The sequence below is a fragment of the Ambystoma mexicanum genome, chromosome 5p, assembly GCF_040938575.1.
Source record: "Ambystoma mexicanum isolate Mex_15411 chromosome 5p, UKY_AmexF1_1, whole genome shotgun sequence".
NCBI lineage: Eukaryota > Metazoa > Chordata > Amphibia > Caudata > Ambystomatidae > Ambystoma > Ambystoma mexicanum.
The window spans coordinates 1,067,409,089-1,067,431,864 of record NC_090930.1 but is presented as its reverse complement, the minus strand read 5'-3'; the positions used below and the strand labels follow the sequence as shown (position 1 = coordinate 1,067,431,864).

The 22,776-nt window shown below is 46.7% G+C and overlaps 1 protein-coding gene across 2 annotated transcripts in view; it reads left to right on the top strand.

Annotated features, from left to right (window-relative positions):
• Positions 1-9,976: 9,976 nt before the first annotated feature.
• The window catches only part of ATXN1 (ataxin 1), a 1,517,977-nt gene continuing 1,505,177 nt past the window's right edge, over positions 9,977-22,776 (top strand). The window contains exon 1 of one of the 2 annotated variants that reach the window (XM_069613567.1): positions 9,977-10,323. The gene's annotated coding sequence lies outside the window, so the exon portion shown is untranslated. The remainder of the gene's footprint in view (positions 10,324-22,776) is intronic. The other variant, XM_069613566.1, reaches the window with a different exon arrangement.

The following is a 22,776-nucleotide window of genomic DNA, read 5'->3' as shown; positions in this document are numbered from 1 at the left end:
TGCTAGGCAGGAGATGCTTGGAATTGGGAGTTTCCAGGCCCATTTCCCACTTAACGATCAATTTAAATGTGGGAATGGCTGGATCTTTTGGGAGCTTTCGGAACATGGCTTCGCTGATGAAGCTCTTACCGTTGTCCACGCACACTCGGGCGAGAACAGATTCCTTCCCCTCATTTAACTGAATAGTGATGAATAACTTCTCTAATTTTCTGAATATCAGCTAAAATTTGAGCTTGCTTCTCATCACTTTTGGCTATAGAATTGGAATTTTCAGATTGTGAATTGGTATAAAATTTTGAAGTATTTTCTTCCAGTGTGGAATGCCACTTGAAACTGGAAGGTTGATTTTCAGGAATGGAGAGGAGTTCCCATCACCGTTTGTTGTCCTACAGCAATTGTTGTCACGTCAGGTATTTGATTGTTCTGGAAATTAAATTCAATATGATCAGGTTTTTTGTTCAACCATGTGGCATGTGCCATTTAAACTAACATGGTTGACACTCTGCCTCAATTTTATTGGCCTTTTAGTCTGAGTCCAGAGGACCTTGTTCACACAGTCTATTAGGGGGGACAACCTGCGCAGGATGTCATTCCCCAGTAGACAGGGTGTGCCCTCTGGAGTCATGACTATGACCGGGTCTTTCACTTTGTGTCGCCCAATTTTTATTTCCAAATCCGCAGTCCCCATCGAAGTTCTGGAGTTGTCCAGGAAGAGGGGTGAGAGGGATCTGGTATCACTCCCCCCTTCCTGAATTTAGCTGCTCAAAGGCCCTTTTTGAAAGGGGAGTGGCTTGGGATCCAGTGTCCACCAGTGCCAATAGTTTAAATTGCCCTTGCACTTGGACCGGGGCATAAAATCTACCTTCTTTCTCCTCCAATGGGCAAAGGTAATGTGCATTTTGGGCAAGCTGGGTGGTCAATTTCCTTATTTTGGACTCCGACACAGGGGTAGTTTAGGCATAATTATGTGTTGGAGTTTGGGGATCTGAAAGACAAATTTTACATTCTGATATTTGGGGAGTTTCAGGCTCCCCTTTTTCTCATTCTGGGCTGCCCCAACCCCTTTTTGGAGGCAGTCAACAGAATTGGTTTGTGAGGTTTGGGATCCTTCTGTTACTATTGGGTTTCCTGGATGCTCATTCTGGGGTTCAAGGATGGGTGATTCTGACTCAGTCCCCACACCCACCCAGTCTTTCTTTAGATCTCTTGGGGCCCATTTTTCTTTGGGAGGAGTTCCCCCGTCCCTGAAGGAGAAGATCTTTTTCCCAGAATCCTTTAAGGATTCTTCCCCTTCAAATTGGGTGACACTAATCTCCTCCACAAAATGGGCCTTTTTGAGGTCTTTATTTCTGCTACCCACCCTCTGTTCCCTGGGTTGCAGATTTTCGGGGGCAAGAGATTTTTGTTCCAGTTCCTGGGTGTCCAGGGGCTTTTCACGAGTGAGGAAGGAAGCTTCCTCTAGGGCACCTCCCTTCCCCGTGCCTCCTCCTCTGGAACTGGTGAGTTGTCAGGGTTCTCGCCCCGTCATTGTTCTGGGGTACCGGACACTTGGTTTGTGGGGTTCTGAGCCGCCATGTTCATCTGAGGTTTCTGTTGAGCCCTCAACATGCGACCCAGATCTTGGGTTAGGTTCTGGACCTGGCACTCCAGTTGGGACACCCGTTCTGGTTGGTACGGAGTCTTTGTTCAGATCTAGGTGGATCACGGGAAGGGTAACTATCCCTTCTCCCGTAGTACCCTGGACATTGTGAATTTTGGTAACCCTCCACCCTTGGCCTCCGCTCTCCCGGATTGGGTTGTCTGGGTTCCTGAAATCGGGGAATGAAAGGAGGGTTGTCCTGCAGGTTGGGATTTTGTGAGTATCGTGGGAAGAAACTTAACCCAGCTTTTGGGGAATTACTGCCCTCCTGGGGGAAGTTAGGAGGGAAGTTTCCTGGGGTAATACTTACCTGATTGTATCCCCCCCTGGGACTGGGGAAGTCCATACTTACCCCAAGATTGGTCGGTTGCCCTTGTATTGGGGACTGATATAATCAGGGGAGTTAAGGGTCCCATTAGTGGGATTACCTCCATGACTGCCACCTATTTGAGATTGCCCTGAAGGCCGTCTGGGTCTCTGATTTTGCTGATTTTGTGTAGGTACATTTTTAGGCCCCTCCTATTTCTAGTTCTAAAATGGGGGCAACCTTCACCTCCACCACCTTAGCAGCAGCAGGGGTGTTGGCTGGTTTGGGGTTCATGGCCAGATTTTTTATTTTCTGCAGGTTTTTGGACCTCATAAATGCAGATTGCCTGCTCTATGACCCAGTCCAGAGATCTTTTTGGCTTCCGGCTCATGTGAACCTGCAGCCATGAAGTCAGCAGTGCACAAAGTGTTAAATGGGTTTCAGTCCCTTAGTACAGAGGTCCTTATACCATGGTCAGGGGTTACCCTGTCCCCTTCTACCTGTTCAGGGTCCCTCCAGTTAGGATTAAATCTAGCACCCTCATTCTCCATCCTTGCTAGTTTCTCCTTCTCAGCCCCTACTTCTTGATAATAAGCAGAGATCTTAGCCTTTTGCTCAGCTATCAAGGCTTTACTGGCCTCTATGACCCGCTCTTGCGCTGCCACTTGTTTGTGGAACACATCATTCTTTTCACAGAGGGCCTCATTGTCTCTATGTGCTTCCTGTATGGTTTGAAAATAATGAGACAATTTCTGTTGCAGGAGACTCACCTCCTGAGTTTGTGCATCTTTGGTTTGGGTGGTCTCTTCCAGAGCACCTCCTACCTTTCTGGCATGCTCCAGTAGATTCCAATACTCTGTTTTGAGTTCATTTAGTTTCTGGAGGTCTAACTCACTTCATTGTAACTCTGTTTTTAACTTGCTTATTTCCTGGCCTAGTGCGTCTTTCTCCTGACTTAGGGTGCCCCTCTGTTCAGCCAGGTCATCCCTTTGTTTCTTGATGGTATTGGATTTCTGGTGCTCTTGATCAAATTTTGCTTGAGAGTGGAGGTCTCTCATTATTAATTTATTATTTTCCTCTTTCAATTTCTCTATCTGGTATTGTAGGGTAACTATCTGCTCTGCGCAAGTTCTCTTAAAATGTATCTGTTGATTTAACTTCAGTTGATTCTCATGCAGAGAGTCAACCCTTTCCTTATACTCCTCTTTTAATGCCTCTAATTGGGTCTCTTGATCTGCATTATTTTGCTGTTGGAGAGCCAAATCTTCTTTTAATATTATGACATAATTTCCAGATTCTACCTCCAACTCTTGGCTCTTCTGTAATTTTTGTTCTGCTAAATTTAGATCAGTCTGGATTTTATTTAATAGTTCAACTTGATTCTGCGCAAGAGTTGTGTTTTCCTCATGCCTTTCCCGCATCACTCCCATGTGGAGATACATTTTGGCCACGATTCTAACAATTTTGATTTGCTCCTCTTAAATGTTTGGGGTCATATATAGCTCACTCAAAGTTTGGTGTAATAGGCCACCGTCCTGCCACGTGTCCAGGTTCATGGCGGTGACCTGTTGTGTCATTTCTTGTAGCCAGACTTTTTCATCCTGTTCTGGCCACTCACCTCTGACAAATAGCTTGTGCAGAAGGAGCTCCCTAGCCATAATGATTTCTACTATGGTCATTTTGGACATGTTCTTTCTTTATTAATGTATTTATTTATGTAAGGGTAACCTGTATTCTATTGCTTTTCTGTCTATTTTGGGGTATTTTAGGAGGCGCTTGAACAGTGTAACACAGCATTCCAACCACACAAAGTATCACTACCATGCAGGTTAGTCTGCTGTGCTAGACTGCACGGGTGGTAACCAAGGTCAATCCCAGCTAACAAGCCCCCAAATTTGTTAAGGATTTCAATCAGGCGACACACACCTTGGTCTCGGCCTAGTATGTAGCGCACAACTGAGATGCTTTTCTCCTTATTTTATGCAGATTCAATTTGAGATGGTACACAACTCGTATCACACACCCTTTTCTAATACCCTGTGTCACAATGGACCATGAACCAGGCTGGTTGTTAAAATGCAATATTTATTCATTTATTTTAAAATTCAAAATAAATTATACAATTTTGAATATGGGGCATAAATCACCAATGAGGTGATAATTACAATGATGTAAGCAATACACTTGGTTTAACCTTCTAGTGGAACATATACAAAACACCAGGGAATAGGAGCACTTTTTGATTTAGGAAAGATAGCACCCAAGTTCCCTCAACCCCCAAATATTTGAATTCTGAGTGGATAGAAAGACACAGCAGGTAATCAGGAACAAGAGGCAGAAAACCGAATCAAAATCCAACCTTCCCTCACCAAATAAGAGTGGAAAACTGATTTTAAACCCCTTGCAATGTTATGAAATGATACTTGGAAATGGACAAATAAATGATTAATGTGCGGTTAAACTCTAAGGTAAATACAATTTCTCACTAAAGCAACAATGCATAGACACTAACAATCACCAGCAATGGATTACCAAGAACATACAATGGAAAACTGAGTGCAAAGTTTAAAAATGGATTGCAGCAAAATGACACGTGCAAAACTTGCATTTCCTTTCAATTCCTGTGTAAATTTACTCAAACGGTTTCTTTAAAAGAAAACAGTGAAATATTGCAAATCGTGATGCAGTTTTTAGTCTGGGGCACAGAGGTACATCAGAGGCCTATTACAGAAGTGAAAGAATGGGGGTAGCTGGTGAATTGAGAGAGATTTGTAAGTGAGTTTCATTTTTAGGAAAAGATAGCAGTGAAAAAGAGAAAATCGATTTTAAAAGTGAAAGGCAAATTTTACTTGAACTAGATTTAATGGCTAAGAAAAGAGGAACGCCACCCGAATATAAAGATTACGCTGCAGTTGTAACCCTTCACGCAGTGTACCCCTTTTCTTTAGGGAAAATGTATTTATTTAAACACAATATCGCTAATGACTTATGATCTATGCAAGACAGAAATGAAGAGAAAAGTGGCGCTAATGCTTGGAGATCAAGGGCAAGAACCCAGAGAATTCTGATAGTTTTAACAAGTTACCAGGATAGGGATAGGATGGCTTGGAGAGTGGGATACGGACAAATGCAGGACAAGGTAGACTATGGATTTCTACGGGGTAGAGATTATACTTACAGTCCACTTTCAGTTTGGGATTTTGGACCGTCAATGGTTCTGGTCACTACACAGCAGCGTGCCTGGCAAAGGACAGCTGGGCAAAAGACAGCTCGGCAGGGTCGGGTCACCAGATGGTAATTCTGGTCACTGGATGGTACAGGTACCTCTGGATGCAATTAGTGGGCAAACAGTTAGTGGGCAGCAAGCAAGGCTGGCTCAGGATGCTTCCCAAAAGAATACCACAGCTTTCCCTTTCTTAATGGGAGATTAGTGGGTTGATTCTGGATCAATGGCCTTGGTGGGAATAGGATCAGCAATGCTTGGGTTTTGCAGTGGGCCCTGGAGTAGGGTCCGCAATGCTTTGGCCTTGTAGTTGGAATCTGGACTCAGCAGGATGAATGGAACAGGAACGCCGACGCAGGAAAATCAGGAAGAGTGTGTGTCTCTAGTCTTGTCAGGGACCCTTATTTATAATTCATAGTGACGTCATCAAAGTATATGGCTGGGCAGGCTTAGCTAAGCACACCTCTGACTGACGCGATTGGTCAGGGGTTCTAGCCTCCACCAACCTCTCAACTGGTTGGATATCAAAGCAGGAGGGCAGATTTATGATGCGAGTTTAAAATGTTCCAAATCCACCCACAGTTATTTTAACCAAAATCCAATTTTGCCACAAATGGTACATTTATACAGTTGAAATCTCTTACCAAATTATATACACAGCTTACATATTTTATGTAGAGCATAACACTCCAACTATGTAATCCGTGAGACATTGATTCACCCTTCTAATACTTTTTGGTAATTTTGAGTATGAACAATTCGGCCTAAAATTCCATAACTTTATACACATGTGTGGATTATCATAAGGGATGTAAGTATAAAAATTTGCATTGGCATCGTGGATACTTTCCTTGTAATGCCCCTTCCCCACTTCACACTTCCTTGTCCTGGAAATTCCATTGTCATTGGGTTCAGCCTAGACTAGATTGTGTCCAACCTAATAGTTATCACTGGGGTGTTAGTATCTGCTGAGAGAGGCCCTCCTGTTGGTAGCATTTCCCCCAAGCAGAAAACTATTTTTCTTTTGGAACTTGCAAAATCCAGCCAATAAAGTTTAACAGTTTTACTTTCTTATATTTGGTCCTGAATTAAACACGCCAGTTGAATAAAATAACCCATGTGTGTATTTAACCCAGCAACAAACCCCTTCACATTGCTATATTATGGCAGGCTTTCATTTAACAGTTTACTTTTTAAAACTGACCTTTTTCTCCTTGAGTTTGCAAAGTCCATTTTACACGTGTGGGGAAAAGCTGGCATTTATTTATTTTTTTATTCGGTTTTGCATCTCCTCCAGATTCCCACACTGTCTTGCACCTATAGTTACTTCTTTGTATGCAGGAGTTTTGTTTGAAGCGGAGATGCATTGAAATTGAAATGGGTCAGATAGCTGGTGTTTCTTTGAACTACTGAGCTTTGATAATTTGTGAAGAAAATGAATGTGTTTTCCTGTGCGGGTCTCTTTCCTCAGCAGGTTCTCTCCTATGGAACAGCCTCCCCCTCCCTCTTCATCTTGAGCCGGTCCTCCTCAAGTTCTGGAAGCTCCTCAACACTTTCCTATTCACCTCCTCCTTCCCTTCCTCCCTCCTCTGCTAAACCTCACAGCTGCTGAGATTGGTGACCAGGGCCCTTCTGTGTCATCCTGCGTCCTCGCTTCGCACACCCAATCGTCTACACCCTCTGCCCCTCCCAACACTTTGCCTTGGCACCCAACGGCCTATGCCACCACAGGTTTGCACTTACCTATCTATTGGTGGTATACCCTTCCACCTAGGCACTTACAGCGGCTCACTCCCTAGCACTTCCCACTTGATACACCTAGCACTTACCCCCTACTGTCCCACCCCTTCTCTCTCTCTCTGCACTTGCAAGTTCTGAATGCTCACAAGGCCTAGTAGGTCTGCTTCTATTTTACAGTGTTATATTATTTACTCCCATGATTCCTCACATTTGCTCTGTGGGCACTTTGAAACACAATTTACTTGCTGTATAAGAGCCTTACAAATTCACAATAAAATAAATAACATAAAATGTATGCCTACACATGAGAATAGAAGCTTAAAATCTAATTAGATTCAGTTATTTCACTTCGGCTCTTGTGGGTTTAATGTCTTCATTTATAAATGCAAACCTATCTTTTCAATGTACATCACACAGCTGACGAGGGGGTCCCTGGAATGGTCCTCAGGTCCCTTATGCGAATGTCAACCCGCAGAATGATGAACGAAAGATGTAACTTGCTGTTCGTATAAACACCAGGCACACCAATGTATCCTACATATGCAAAGAGATATTTTCTCAAGCGACATTTCAAACATATCTGATTGGCAGCTTCGAGGAGACAGGTGCCTCATCAATGGACCAAATTGACTGATGACAAAGTCCAGCCATGATGACGTCACTGGTGAGAACACGACATAGCAGCGTTAGTCATGAAGAAAATGTGCATTCCTACATGAAAATACGAAGACACACACAAGCATACATGAACAACATGCTTACACCTTCTGTAGATAGAGGACAGATACATTTACATACTGCTAAAGCTTTTCCTTTTCTTTAGCTAAATGGAGAAACGCAAGAAAGCCAAATATATGTGGACCAAGTTTGTAGTCGCTTTATTGCAACTAATCATAAGTAGCTATGGGAACACATGAGGAACATATAGGGCTCTACCACGAGGACAGTAAAATGTGCCCCATGGCTGAGTCTTCCTTTATTGCCGCGGGAGGTTTTGATGGGCCTTAGATACTCTGCTGACTTTTAATATCATTGATGTGAACCCCACCCCCTGCTCCCCCGTCCTCTGGCATACTATTACACAGCCGAACAAAATTCAAATTCATTTCCATTTCTATCCTTGAGTTTTAAACAATAAAGTTTGAATTAATTACTAACATGGCAGAATAAAGGAACACATTATATATTCTTACACTGACTGGAATACAGCTTTTGCTGTAATGACATCATCTTTACATATGCTATTCACCTTGGAATGGAATATGGAGAAATCGAATTATAGACTGTTAATTAAATGTCATGCGGTTTTCCCTGCCAAACAACTACTTTAATTATGTGCCTGACTTCCACATGTAGCATTGTTCATTGATATGATAAGTCATTTATAATGCGCCTGTACATAAGTGTTTCTAGGCGCAACAAGACAAGGAGGGGGAGACAGAAGGAGGACAAAACAACGATCTTACTAGGGCCTGTGCCATTCAGATCACACACAAGACAAGAAAGGGGAGACAGAAGGAGGCTTGGAACACTTTAAACCTTATAGTTTTCTCTGCTCTAAGCTGCATCCCAAATGAATAAAACACATGTTTGATATTTTGGGCTCAGAATTTCACAGAGAACAGAGATTTGCTTTGCCAAGGCTTTTCTCATTTTATCATTTTAGGTTCTTTTTGTATTATAAAATGCCCAACAGGTGGAACGCACTGTCGGTGCCTATCACATCTGTCAATGCAAAGTAAGACCTGAAAAACCAGAACCACTGCTTTGGTTCGCTCAAACATGGCAAATATCTGTTTGGAGTGATGGAGGACTACTCCAGACAGATTTTCTATTGTCCTGGTGACCTCATCCATGTCTTCCGTAAAATTTATACCCATACTGGATGATATTTTCTCTGCATGGGGAACGCCACAAATTCTCAGATCAGATAATGGGCCTCGTTTCAGTTGGCCTGATTTTAGATGATTTATGTGCTACATGGGAATAGAAGACAAGAAAAAAAGGATCAAAGTGATTATTTTGAAAAAAATACTGAAGCCGAAAATACAGAATTTATTTTCTTTTTGGACATTTTGCACACAATTATATGCGGTGGAGACCCGCCCTGCAGCCTACTCTCATACTCCCCAAACATGTGTATTACCCTAACCGACCCTGCCACATATAATTGCGTCAAAATGCGCAGTAAAAAATTAGGCATTTTTGGCCTCTGTATTTTTTCCCCAGAAATTATCAAAAATAACACTGTTGTGGCCACAGGTGAATGGCATGGTGCAGAGATTTATGGGCGGCATCAAGCAAGTAGTTCAGCAATGTGACATGTTATATGCACAAGCTTTCTGCAATCCCTAAGCAAAGTGTGGAACCGTGCTGGGTTAGTCTGTGCTACAGAACCTCTTGCTTCGCTTACTGTAGAGGTATGGGTATGTACCGTGTTTACTTTCATTTTAACAAATGGTTACTGGGTACAGCCACTGGGGGGCAGCACATTCAAGGGTTTACATCCACTAGAGATAACTTTCATGCAGTGAACTCTAGTAACAGGAAAAATTAGCTATATACACTGGTTTATGTGCGCTGTTTTTCTGGTTGTCAACTAAATCTAGAACCATTAGCGTCTGGGCACACACAGGGTAAACGCTCGGCGGCACTTCCGCTGCAGATTACATAAATCCATCTCTCAATTAACAATGTTGTTTAGTCAAAGACTAAGAAAGATCCAGTTATGGGTCTTCCTGCTGCTCTGCTAAAAGTGGCGCAGTTAGCTTGCAGCTACAACCCACAGGCTGTGAATAAAGTCCAATGTGTGCTGGCTATGCTGCAGTAAGAAACAGCGTGAGAAAATCGGCACTCTTTCACACATGCATTACAAGAGCACCGCCAATGTGTGGCAGGTCTCACCAAATAAAAGAGAAGGAGAGAAAGAGAGGCGGGGAGAGCGACTAGAGGGCGAGGTGGTAAGAGAGAGCGAGAAGGAGGGGGGGCAAGGGCGAGAGAGTACTACGAGCTTCTGTGCAGCCAGGCACGGGTTAAACTGCCTGGCCCGGCTCTACTGTGCGTATGCAATCATAATCTGTGTGGCTCTCTTGGCTGGCTGCCACAGTGTTGCCTTGCCTCCAGTCCATCCCCCTTTTTGCAATGAAGTAGGATCCTTGAAGCTGTTGCAGAGGCAGCCAAACTGCTCCATATTTGGCTTCTATTACACATTTACATACTGGAGAGAGAGAGCGCGCGAGCGAGCGTGAGAGAGAGAGAGAGCTGCGCCGCAGACATCATTTCTACTACAGGGAAGGAGACGTGCAGAATCTGCTCCGCTGGAAGGGGGAAGCATTACCAGGGCTGAGGGCAGCACGCACAGACATCGCCCCCCTCCTCCTCTGCCTCCAACAAGCCCATCCTCTGCAACCGACAGTAAGTCTCCCTCTGCCCCTCTCGTTCGTTAAGGCTGAAAACAAAACTCAAGCAGGGTGTCGCTTGCAGGCAGGTTACTTCATTTTCTTTCCCAAACGTTACAAAAAACAGACAGAGCTGTGGTGGGGTGAGCGGGGCGGGCAGCGTGAACACGGTAGAGGGTCTTGCACATGCACCCAGCAACAGGGGGTGGTGTTAGGGCTACGGGGAGCAGAGGGCGAGTGGAGGGTGACTGCAGGCTGGAGCAGGCCTTCAAATGTGTATTTTTTTGTGTGTGAGTGTGTAATTTTGTATATTCAGAGCCCCTCGAAATGCCGATCCCGCCGCGATGAGAGGTGTCTTCCCAGGAGCTTGAGGGGAGGTGGGTGTGAGCCCGTTCTGTGATAGGGGGCGCCGCGCCGTGGACCCCTGTTTGTCTGCTTCAATGACGTCTGCGGCTGTGTTGCTTTTTTTTTTTTCTTGCAGGGTAGGCGGGAGCATTATGTGCATGTCTGACGAGGAAGTGAAGTCGAGGCTTGTAAGGGGGCGGGTGGCTGCTGCTGCTGCTGAAGCCTCTGGGTCTGGCGAGCCCTGGCACTACCAGTGAGCCGCCCCCCCCCTTCCCAGACCCTCCTCCCCCCACCTCCCCCTTCCCACACACTCCTCTGGTCTCGCCCTGCTGCTCCTGCAGACAGCTGCTATTATTAGAAAGAGCGCCCCCAGGTCTTGCGGGCCCTGTGCGTAGTACTCGTGAGAGTGGAATTCCTGAAAGGAGCAGGAGGGGGTGGGCCGGACCGTGGGACAGGGCAGCGGCGTGCGTGCGGCAGCCTCCCCTCGTTGGAAGGCAGCAGGGCGTTACTACAAGCCTCTGCTACCGTGGACGCGGCACGGCGCGGCTGCTGCCTTTCCTAAGCCAGCGGGATGGGCATGAGGGCACCATTTTGAGGGCTGGCTCTAAACCTACTAAATAATACACATGGATTCCTATGTGTTAAATCCGCATGGAATACATGCATTGTTTTCTTAAATGCTTGTGATGGGTATTGCTATAAATAAGATTGTAATCATGAAAAAGAAGACAGTCCATTTTGAGTATATGCAGACATAAATTGTACATGCACGAAAGACTGAATTACATATGCATAGAAAATAGCTGTAATGTTCGTGGCATGCGGAATTCATAAGGGGTGAAATGAGGAGTCGTTTCTGCAGCAGGCACTCAACATGCTGGGATTTCTATTTGGACACTGGGCAGAATGAACAACTGAATGAAAGAATAGTTTGGGAACTACTAACTAAAATGAAGCGCCCTGTTGCTTACTTTAGGGTGATGTAGGCAGGTTTTTTTTTATGGCTGATTTCAGAAGATTGCTATTTTATCCAGCTCATGTTATCCATCTTGGAATGTGGAATTTCAAGTCAGCTATGCAGTACATGCTGACACACTACGAGCTATCTCATTGGCTCACTTTGTTGTGTTTGCTTATTGAGTATTGACAAAAGCAGACACCTCGAGTGTACTAAATGAAGTCATGTGTGGGACATTGGCAGCAAGGTGCCAACACAGACAGCTGAAGTCTCGTGTGGTGTGTAAGCCCCATGCCCTGTAGCACTGCCTCGTGCACAGCTCGTGTTAATGGTCCCTTTGACTTTAACGGGGTCATCCGACAGTGAGTCGCAATGTTCTGTTAAATGCATATTCGCCTTTGTTCTAATATCTTTTTTTTGCTTTCAACATGTTTAATAGTGCTGGGCGAGCCTGGCGGGGCTCAAGCCGGCCCGCGCCCCACCTAGGGCTCTGGTGTCACCCCCCTCCCCCCTCGGGCCAGTTCCTGCCCAAAGCAGAGGCCTGCCTTGAGCCCCACCGGGTGCTCGCCCATTCCTAAGAAGAAAAAAAGACGGCTCCTGTAAGAGTGCGACAGTACTTATAGGAGCCGTCTGCCTGACTGCTGGTCCCTCCCCAGACACTCATTGATTGGCTGGGGCAGGGCAGGAAGTCAGGCAGACATGCTCTGTAAGTGCTGCCAGCACACTAGGAACATGTCTTTCTAGCTGCCCCAGACCCATTTTGCCCTTTTTCTTGACCGCCCAGTCCCATGTTGCCCCCTTTCTTGATCCCCAGTCCTAGTTTTCCCCCTTTGTTGTCCCTTACCCCTTTTAGCTGCCCCCAGGCCTGGTTTGTCCCTTTTTTGACTTCCAGTCCTATTTGGCCCCTTTTTTTGGCCCTAGCCTCTGTTCTTGTCCACTTTAGCCCCATTTTGTTGCCCCCAACCCTTTTGATGCCTCGTCACGCTTTAACCTCTGTTCATGCCCCTTTTGTCGCCCCTTAACTCTTTTAGCTGTCCCAGATCCGTTTTGACTCTTTATGACCCCAAGTCCCATTTAGCCCATTCTGTAGCCCCAGTTTTTGTCCCCTTTAATCCCTGTTCTTTCCCCTTTTATCCCCATTTTGTTTCCCCAGAGCATTTTGATGCCCTGTCACCCTATAGCCCCAGTTCATGCCCCTTCTGTTGCCCCTTAAGCCTTTTAGCTGCCCCAGACCCCTTTTGACCCTTTCCTTGACCCCAGTCTCACTTAGTCCCTGTTGTTGCCCCTCAACCCCTTTAACGGGCCCTAGGCCCGTTTTGCCCCTCTTTTGCTTCTCCCAGTCCAATTTAGCCTCTTGTGTTGCCCCTTAACCCTCATAGCTGCCCCAGACCCATGTTGCCCCTTTTCGTGATCCCAGTCCCATTTTGCCCCTTTTGTAGCCCCGTTATTGTCCCCTTTAATCCATGTTCTTGCCCCCTTTACCTCCATTTTGTTGCCCCAGACCCTTTTGTTGCTCTGTCACCCTTTAGCCCCTGTTCATGCCCTTTTTGTTGCCTCTTAACCCTTCTAGCTGCCCCAGACCTGTTTTGCCCCTTTCCTTGACCCAGTCCCATTAAGCCCCTTTTGTTGCTCCACAGCCCCTTTAACAGCCCCTAGGCCCGTGTTGCCCCTTTCTTGCCTTTCACAGTCCCATTTATCCGCTTTTGTTGCCCCTTAATCCTTTTAACTGCCCCAGGCCTATGTTGCCCCTTTCCTTGACCCCAGTCGCCCCCAAACCCGTTAGCTATTTGTTGCACACCAGTCCCGTCTAGCCCTTTGCCCCTGGTATGAAAACAATTCTTTGTTTTTTGTTCTTGTATTAATGACTTTTGTATGGAAAGATACATGTTTATATATTTAAACCATGAATCTTAATTAAAAAGAAAATTATAAGAAAAGAGGAAAGGAAACTCGTGCGAGTTTAAGATTAAAGTGGAATGGCTGGCGCACGTTTCCAGGTACAACCTATCTTGGAGTACAGCCATCCGCGCAATAAAGCGTAATATTCACCTTTTAGGTGACGTGCACATCACACAATGGATATCTATTGGCGCCTCAGTGAAAGGCCTTGAAGTTGCTTTTGGAAAAGTTCTAATTTTACCAGCTGCAAAAGGACGGAAAGGATGGGTGAGCTCCTGGCCGTTTTCGCACCGTGCCCTTCACGTTATGGAGAGGTGGTGGCGCCTTCTTATGGGGGGAGTCGGCTCCCCAAGTCATTTTATTTTTTTCTAGGCCACGTGTACGCCCTACTGTTAAACACGGACACTGAATGTTGTGCCACCGGATAATTACTTCGCCGTAAACTGCCCAGTGACATGACGTATGTTATGCTAGGCCTCTTGTATGGCAGATCGCAATCTCCGGCGGTGAAACGGGGGACGACCCTATCGCGTGCACCTGTTGCTGGGGTTACGAGTAGGCGGACCAATGACTAGACTGAGATGCGGAAAAGAAACAGGGAAAGGGGGCGAGGTTTCCCAGTGAGCTGCAGGGTGTCCTTTTGCCACGTGGGAGGGGCAGGCCGGCCGGCCGGTAGGTAACACTTACAACGAGGGTCTTCTGCAGTGGTCCGTAATCGCGATTCTTGTTTCCAATCACATGTCCCGTGCCATTCTGCTCTAGTAGTGATGGTAAATAGCCTAAGAAAAAAATCGCACGACTGTGGGCGGCGGGAAAATGCGCAAGCAGACACGACCCTGCTGTCAGAATTTTTTTTTTACATGTATTACCGTCAACTACATAATATAAATACATTTAAAAGGAAATCGCTCATGATAAGTGTAACAGGTCACCATGCACTCTTAGCCAAGTTCGTGTGCAATATCCCCATGAGTACTTTAGCGCGCCTTGAGTTAGCACAGAAATGCACTTTAACATGTTAGTGAGTTTGCGCCGCCAAGTGCAGTGTGTGCAGTCCGGCCCCTCAGACACGCACCTTACCTGCAAACTGCCTGCTAGTGTAGCATTAGTTCGAGAGAAATGGGACGAACGGCCCTGTGACGCACTTCGTCCCCAGCTCAGAGCCACACACGACCCACTCTCGGCAACACTGCCACGACGGGCGCCTCGTGCTAGGATGCACCAGGGACGATTAGGTGAATTATAGGACGGGACCTGGGGGGAACGCAGAATAAAAAACAACAAAGGGGGAGAGGCTGGAGATACCCCCCTACTCGTTACGCAACAATGTCAGTGGAAAAGAAAGGTGCTCTATTTTTATTTTGTTTATCTTGTGTGTGTGTGTGTGTGTGGCAGATCCAGCGAGTGTCCCCTGGGAACTGCAGCACGCTCCGGATACAATTCGCACCCCACAGGAGCGCAGTCCTGTAAACAGCGTGGAAAAAAACCCTCCAGCGAAAGCAGAAAAGAGCGTCTTGTTTAAGGGGTGGGTGTCAGGAAAGGGCCGCCCTCCCCCGTTTAGAAGAGAAGGATGCTGATGACGTGTTTACTAATGCTTATCAGTAAGGATAAACTCGTTCTTCGAATAAAACTGCCCCGTTGGCCAACGGCGCCTTTACCTAATATTAACTCGATTTTCATGACACGTCGATTTAACCCTGCGGTGTCCAGGCTCTGCGATAATCGGTTGTTAAGCCCTTGAAAGAGAGACAATAACCGAATCTTAAAATAACCTGTTATACAGACCGTTTGTGAGACATTGCTGTTTTCGATGCGCAACTGGCCTGGGCACACATACTGTACACGAGTAGCCCAAGGGGTAATAGCGCAATGCCAGAAGGGCCGGCTCATCTGGCTGGCGAGGACAGGCTCATGGCGGCTCATGTGGTTGGCGAGAGCGGCTCATCTGGCTGGTGAGGGCGGCTCATCTGGCTGGTGAGGGCGGCTCATCTGGCTGGCGAGGGCCGGCTCATGTGGTTGGCGAGAGCGGCTCATCTGGCTGGTGAGGGCGGCTCATCTGGCTGGTGAGGGCGGCTCATCTGGCTGGCGAGGGCCGGCTCATCTGGCTGGCGAGGGCCTGCTCATCTGGCTGGCGAGGGCCGGCTCATCTGGCTGGCGAGGGCCTGCTCATCTGGCTGGCGAGGGCCTGCTCATCTGGCTGGCGAGGGCCTGCTCATCTGGCTGGTGAGGGCGGCTCATCTGGCTGGTGAGGGCGGCTCATCTGGCTGGCGAGTGCCTGCTCATCTGGCTGGCGAGGGCCGGCTCATATGGCTTGTTAGGGCCGCTTTTTGTGGGACTTTGGGCTAGTTTGCATTGTGCAACTGTTACTTTCGATTACAATTATTGATCCAATATGCATTACATTTATTATTTATTGTAGATGTTAGCGGAAATGTTGCCCTAGTACTATTCAAATAGTTTGTTGCAAAACGTAATAAAAAGCGATTTGCGATAGTGGACCTCTTTTTAATGGAGCCCGGAACGTTTGTTTTCCCAGTCCAGTGTGTCAGTACATATGGGCATTGTTGTAATGTTATTGTTATGGTCGATATTTCTATGCAAACCTTCCAGCTAGTCCTACCCACGGTTGCGAATGTTGGAGGCACGTGTGAACATTAATCACAAAGTAGTCCTTTTATCAGCGCCGCACGTTTCATTCTTAGATACTTTGTGACATGTTGTGTGCAGTGTTCCCTGCTGACCCCCGTGCCCTCTGGCTGTCTGTGCCTGATGCGCGCTGCGGCCGGTCGCCGTGGTGTGTTTGGAGAAGGAGCGCAGAGTGCGTCTAACGCCAAGGTCGATAGGTTCCTCTGACACCCATCTCTCTTTTTTCTCTCTCTCTCTCTCTCTCTCTCTCTCTCTCGTGTCAACGGTGTAGGTTTACCCCACACTTACTCCACTCATGATCAATCACGTAATTAGATCAGGTTTCCATGGCAACAGAGACGAGTCCACTGAGGTGAGTGTTTTGCGCCTGGGGTGCTTCGTGCCTCGGCTTCTGCTTCTCTGGCTAGGCCGCGGCTACAAGTAATATTTTCTGTGCACTTTTAAATGCTTTGAGTAGGACTCTTGCAAAATCCCTCCAACAGCCATTCACGGCAGCAGTCGCGCGTGCACGCAGACTGAGCCTTCCTGGGAGGGGCCAGGCCTGTGACCGTGGTTTATTATTAATCGGTCAGCTGGGCGCGAGCGGCTGCCTGGCACAGGAACGGCGAACCTTGCCCTTTGCCCTATTGCATAGGCGGCCTGCTTTCCCGCTACTGTACAGAGTGGCAGATCTTCGGAAGTCGGCGTGTGCTCGCAGGTGTCATTGTACGCATTTGAGACACGCTGCTCCCACAGCATATGTAACATTTTGTCAGATTTTCAGAATCACAGACACATATACAAATGTCGGCCACGAAAATTCAGTGCTTGCTATTTTTCTATGAACGTATTTTCATCATGATCAGCTAGAAAACCCGGACTGGATTTTGCAGTTTATTGATGATGGACCCAACTAAACCCCTCCTTGCCAAGAAAGCCCAATGCACATTCCTGGTTAGGCATAGCTGGAAGATTGCATATCTTGCAACTCATTGAAAAGTCTAACCTTCAGCAGGACTTGCGGATACCACAGCGGCTGCATGGATATTATTTCGTCAGGGGGCGAGGGCATGCCAGAACATTCTGAATCGGGGAGGAACCAGAGGTTTACCACACCCCGAGAGTCAAACAAAAGCTGAATCAGTGACCACTTCAAAGTTAAAACACGCAACAACAGAATGTAAACAAAACAGCCAAAGTGGCCAACAGTTGATCAAGGAAGCAACTTTAATTGGTTATCCACCCGGCCCCTGGTATTTTACCAGCCTAAAACTTAAAAAAAAAGTTAACATTTTTGAAATGTTAGTAGAACATTGTACAACCCACCTTGACACGAAAGCCTGTGAAGCCACGTTGACATGACTACAGGGGCCTTTAGAATAATCCTTATGTAAGAACCACTTCCTGCCTCCTTCACTTCCACTCGCCAAAGCACAAACACGTGGCTAATTTGTTACTCCAGAAAAGGAATACGCCTTGCTGCCGAAGTAGGCTTTTCATTTGGGCCAGGGAAACATTCTGGCTACCCTGGGCCAAAGAGACAGGTTGCAGTCTCCACGGCTGGCAGCCTTTTCTGCGTGTAAGGGCAATTGGGCATCTAGAACCTTCCATACTTTGCACTATTTGTCAGAGGCCCTGGTGTGGCCTGCTTATTATGCTTGTTTGTATTTTCACAAAGAACCAACTCGGTGTGCTGCAGGGGGAGAAAGGGAGGATAGCACAGGGGCAACGTGCTGGCCTTGGAAGCAATACCACACGGAGCAACACAGATTCGGTCCGCGCTTAGAAATCTCTGGATATTTATTGTGTTATAAATAACCTCTCATATCACTCACCCCAAAACAGGGACCCTCTATAGCGTGGTTGCTGGAATTTGGGGGAAGCCACTGCTGTGAATGCCTTGTCTGTTCGGTGGGTTTAGCGAGACTATAGAGTTTTCGCGGCTGCCAATTTGGCACATTTTCATATGTGTTAAATTCACACGAATGCGTATTTCTAGTATCTGTTTTTGTTTCTTCAAAAAGGTGTTGGGGAACATTTCTCTCTCGCGAAAGGCAGATTCAGTGTGTTGTGGCGTTAGCGGGGTGATTAACCAGCCAATCAGCGGGATGATGTCAGCTTGCAGACACTAGGCGGGAGTCACACATTCACTCACCCTCTAATATCATCTGCGCCACAGCGTGGGTTGCATTCAGTGCTTATTAAGATGAGATGGTGGCGGGCACGCAGGGAGCGCTTGGCAAGCACTTGGCCCCCCATGATTCTACCATGCTGGATGGGGTAGGGCTAGACCAGCGGCATTTGCAGGGCATGATTTTATTCCTCATTGGGTGACATGCCATTAGGCACCTCCCCCCCCTCATATGCAGCAGGGTCAGATGTGCTGTTTGTTTGGCCATTCTGACATGACACTCCTGTTGCCCCTCATTGGGGGCACCCTAAATACCTGCCTGGTATTGGCATGATATAAAAACTGCCCTGAACGCTTGATCCAGTAAACTTGTTAGGCATGGGTTGATTGATATATGTTCCGATTAATAATAATAATAATAATAACTACCTACTTTGTGGGATTTTGCACCGCAATAGCCACAGCTATACGTGGTCACCCAATTGCTTTGACACGTGGGCTGTGTTCCAGGTTACGTGATTGAATCTCTGTCAACTCTGGTGCACCGTTGCCCGTAAGGGTGAAGTATAATTGAGTCGAGTGATCATAATACCTATGATTGAGACACTTGGGGCAGGAAGGACCTACACAATGGCCACATTCTACACGTTCTTGTATGTCCTACAATGTGTAATCATTTCAGTATGATGGATGGGCTGACGCTTTTTGTGCACGATACCAATAGCAGTGCTCCACAGGTAGAATCTGCTGCCATCCTGGGACACAAGAGGCCACACATGGCCTCACCTAGTGCAAGATTCTGTGCCCTTTGCTGGGGATGTCTTCGGAAAATTGTGGAAGTGTCTGTCTGTGGATGCTCGTGACTTGACTACGATCAGATTGAGCGTGGCTTGTATATTGGCATAGGTACACCAGCCGAGTTCCCATTGAGTTATCCTTCTTGCAAGCAAATTGTGGCTATGCTGTGCTCTTCAAGGTTCTTCTATAGGCAAATCCACAGCACATGTTAAACATAAGCTGCTTGATGCGTCAAGACTGGAGGAAGAAGGGTCTTTGATCAAACTAACGTTTTAGTGCTCCAAAATCTGGGAGGGCGATATGCAGATTTGGGGAGAGAGTTGAGTCTGTAATAACCATGTATCATTGTTATCCTTACTCTCCATGAAAGCATAAGCTGTGCGCAGGACTGAGCAGGAATTGGACCGGAATAAGACGGATCGGAGCTCCGGCAAAGTTTGTCTTGCTCGAGCGCTGCTAGAACTCTGAGGCCCAGGGGCTAGCCCAAGAAACTCCCAAATCTGTTCCCAAGCCAAGTCTCTTGCAGAAACAGCCCCTGCTTTAGAAGACTCACCCGACATCCGCCTGAAACCTAAACCATACACAAGCAAAACACTCGGTGGATCAGCATTCTCTTGCCTAGCTGCACAAATTTGGAACTCCCTTCTAAGAGAAATACGAAACACAAAGGACCATCTAAAATTCAGAAAACTCCCTAAAACGTGGCTCTTGAACTCAGAACCAGACGAAAATGAATGAGAAACACCCACAACCCTCGCAATGAACACAGAAATGGCAAGACGGAGGACCAGAACAAACCACGACAAAATGCAGGGAGGTGGAGAGACTTCCGAGTGAGAGTGAGACCGAGGCGTACCGTTCCCATGGAGGGCCCTACCAGAGGCTAGAGAAAGAGATGGGAGCGTCCTAGGCTGAACCACAGACAGAGGGAATTATAGTTAAAGGGAAAAGAGTGGTGACAAACAGGGCCCAGGGTGCTCATGGACGCAGGGAAGAGCCCTCCTCCCGCCCCCTCAAGAGGCGATGGAGGTAATGGTAGCTGCACTCCAGGATATGACAGGGGACTAAGTGTAGACATCCATTAGTCTGAACACTGGGAGGGGCGGAGGAGGCATCACCACCAAACCCCCCTGCTAACAACCCACAACTTGTCACAGAATATAGGAGAGAGCCCCCCCAGTACATTACAGTGCACGACACTGGCAGGGACATGCGCCCCAAGTGGCCTAAGCGGAGTCGGCACAATGGAGTGCCACCACTAACCAACCCACTAAAAAACTCATCCCTCTGCCTACACCTCTCAATCTATGATCAAAACACAAGCATAACTATACAGAACAAACTGCACACGCTTCCCTACACTGCAACAATGAAACATACCACACATATCCTCGCACAACAGCACACGACAACTGCTGACTGAAAAATCAAACCTACGCTCAGCGAAAAATGTAAACCGAACTGGCGCGGGCAACAGCACATCACAGCTCTGCTTTTCCTGCTCAGTCCTACTAATTTACCCTCCCCCAGAGCGCCAGGGGACCACTCAGGTAGTGATAGTGCACAGTATAAATATCCTTTAACATAACACACCAACACGAATGTAGGAACCAAACCTTACCACCTGATCAGAAGTTGAACAAAATGATACATATCTCTTGCAATTTGAAGCCTTTTTTTGTTAGGGTGAGTATTTTTGACCAATAAAAAGATAAGAATCCAACTTGCATTACTCGTTTTAAAGAATTTCTTGCTGAATCACCATTTTAAAATGTGAAATTATGGGAATTATTATGTTCCCAAAATGCTCTCTACTTGTATGCAAATCAGCAGGCTTGGGTTCCATGATGAGATATTGAGTTGTGTGACCGGGCCTTGGGCCATGCCCCTCAGCCTGCCCGTAGGTCCGCCCCTTCTTGCCCCCCCCCCAAGAGGAGAGAGTTCCTGGAGTAATTTTTTTCCATTTCCAGTACTGGCACAGAATTGGTCTTTGTGCCACGCTTTGATATCACATATCTTACCTCTCTCTGTGGCTATATGCACGTTATTTATTTATTCACATTTGTTTAGTCCACAGGCAGCCCGAGGGCATCGTGGCGCTTGTTACAGAGGTTACAGAGGTTGAAAATGACTTATTTCACATAAAGAAAAGAAATTACTTGGCAAATGCAGATGTGAAAGAGGCAAAAAGAGCAGACTGAGAGAAGGGGCGAGTGTGTTAGTTAAACAGTGTGGTTTTTAGTTTTTTGCGGAAGGCAGAGAGGGAGGTTTCTGCTCTAAATGTGCTGGGTAGTGCAATCCATAGCTTAGGGGCAATGTAGGGGAAACTAATTCCACCAGCTCTAGCTCGTTTGATGCATGGGACCCTTAGTTGGTTAGTGTGGCATTGTCTGGTAGGTCTGGTCGAGTGTGATCTGGCCAGAGTGTCAGACAAGTAAGAGGGGGCTGACAGATTGATACATTTGTGTGTAGTAGTGAGGATTTTAAATGTAATACACTCTGACTGGTAGTCAATGTGCTGATTTTCTGGCTTGCGTGATGTGGTCCCTTTTAGGTATGTTGAGGGCTTCTCTAAGTGCATTGTTTTGTGTCGTTTGGAGTTTATTAAGGTTTGATTTGGAGGTGCCGGCCAGTAGCGCGTTACAATAATCTAATTTGGCTCCAATGGTTGCTCTGGCAATGGATAGGCAGTTATCTTGGTTTAGGAATGGTTTGATGGCATTAATGAGCTTTGTGCTAAAGGCGGAGGCAGAAACAATGGAGTTGACTTGCTTGTCCATGGAGAGTGAAGCGTCAATATGGACTCCTAGAGCTTTAACAGAGGGTAGAACTGGGATGACACAATTGTCTATGCAGAAATTGGAGTAGTGTGTCAAGGTTAATGATAGTGGATTTTTGACCAAGGATGAGGATTTCGGTCTTGTCTCCAATAAGACATAGCCCGTTCGTGGCCATTCATGCTTGGATGGTGGCGTAGATATAGTCCTGATGGTAGAGTCCAGTAAGCGGAAGGAGCACTTGGGTATCATCAGCGTAGTTTGTGTAGGTGATCCCAAGTGCGTCCAACTTAACAAAGAGAGGTTAAGTAAAAAGGTTATAGAGGGTAGGAGCCGTACATGAGCCCTGTGGTACCCCACATTGGATGATGGTGGGTTCTGCGTTTGCTATATTGGAGAACCCTTTCATCACTCTTCCTTCGAGGAAGGAGGTGATCCAATTTGAGTCCTGTTTGGAGAATTGCGCAGCCTGTGTGAGATGGTTTGTGAGGGTGGCATGATCAACCAAATCAAATGCCGCTGGGAGGTCTAGGAGGAGCAGGAGTGCCGGCTTGCCATTATCTATTTGGTTCTTCAAATCTAGTAATGCGGTTTCAGTACTGTGACCTTTGCGGAAACCTGACAGCCTTTTACCTAAGACAGAGTTGTTTTCCAGATAAGACTGGATCTGATATGTGCAGCTTTATCTAAGATTTTAAGGAGAAAAGGAACCGTTGTAATGGGATGGTAGTTGTTAGGTTGGGCAGGGGTGCAGAGTAGGTTTCTTTAAGAGCAGGCGCACCCACGCCTCTTTAAGGCTGTCTGGGACTTTGCCAGTCTTGAAGGATGCATTAATGAACACTGTGATGATTGGAGTAAGAGGTACAGCACACTCTTTTATGATGTTTGGGGGGCATGTATCACCTTTGCATTGAGAGGGTTTGAGCCTTTTGAGGA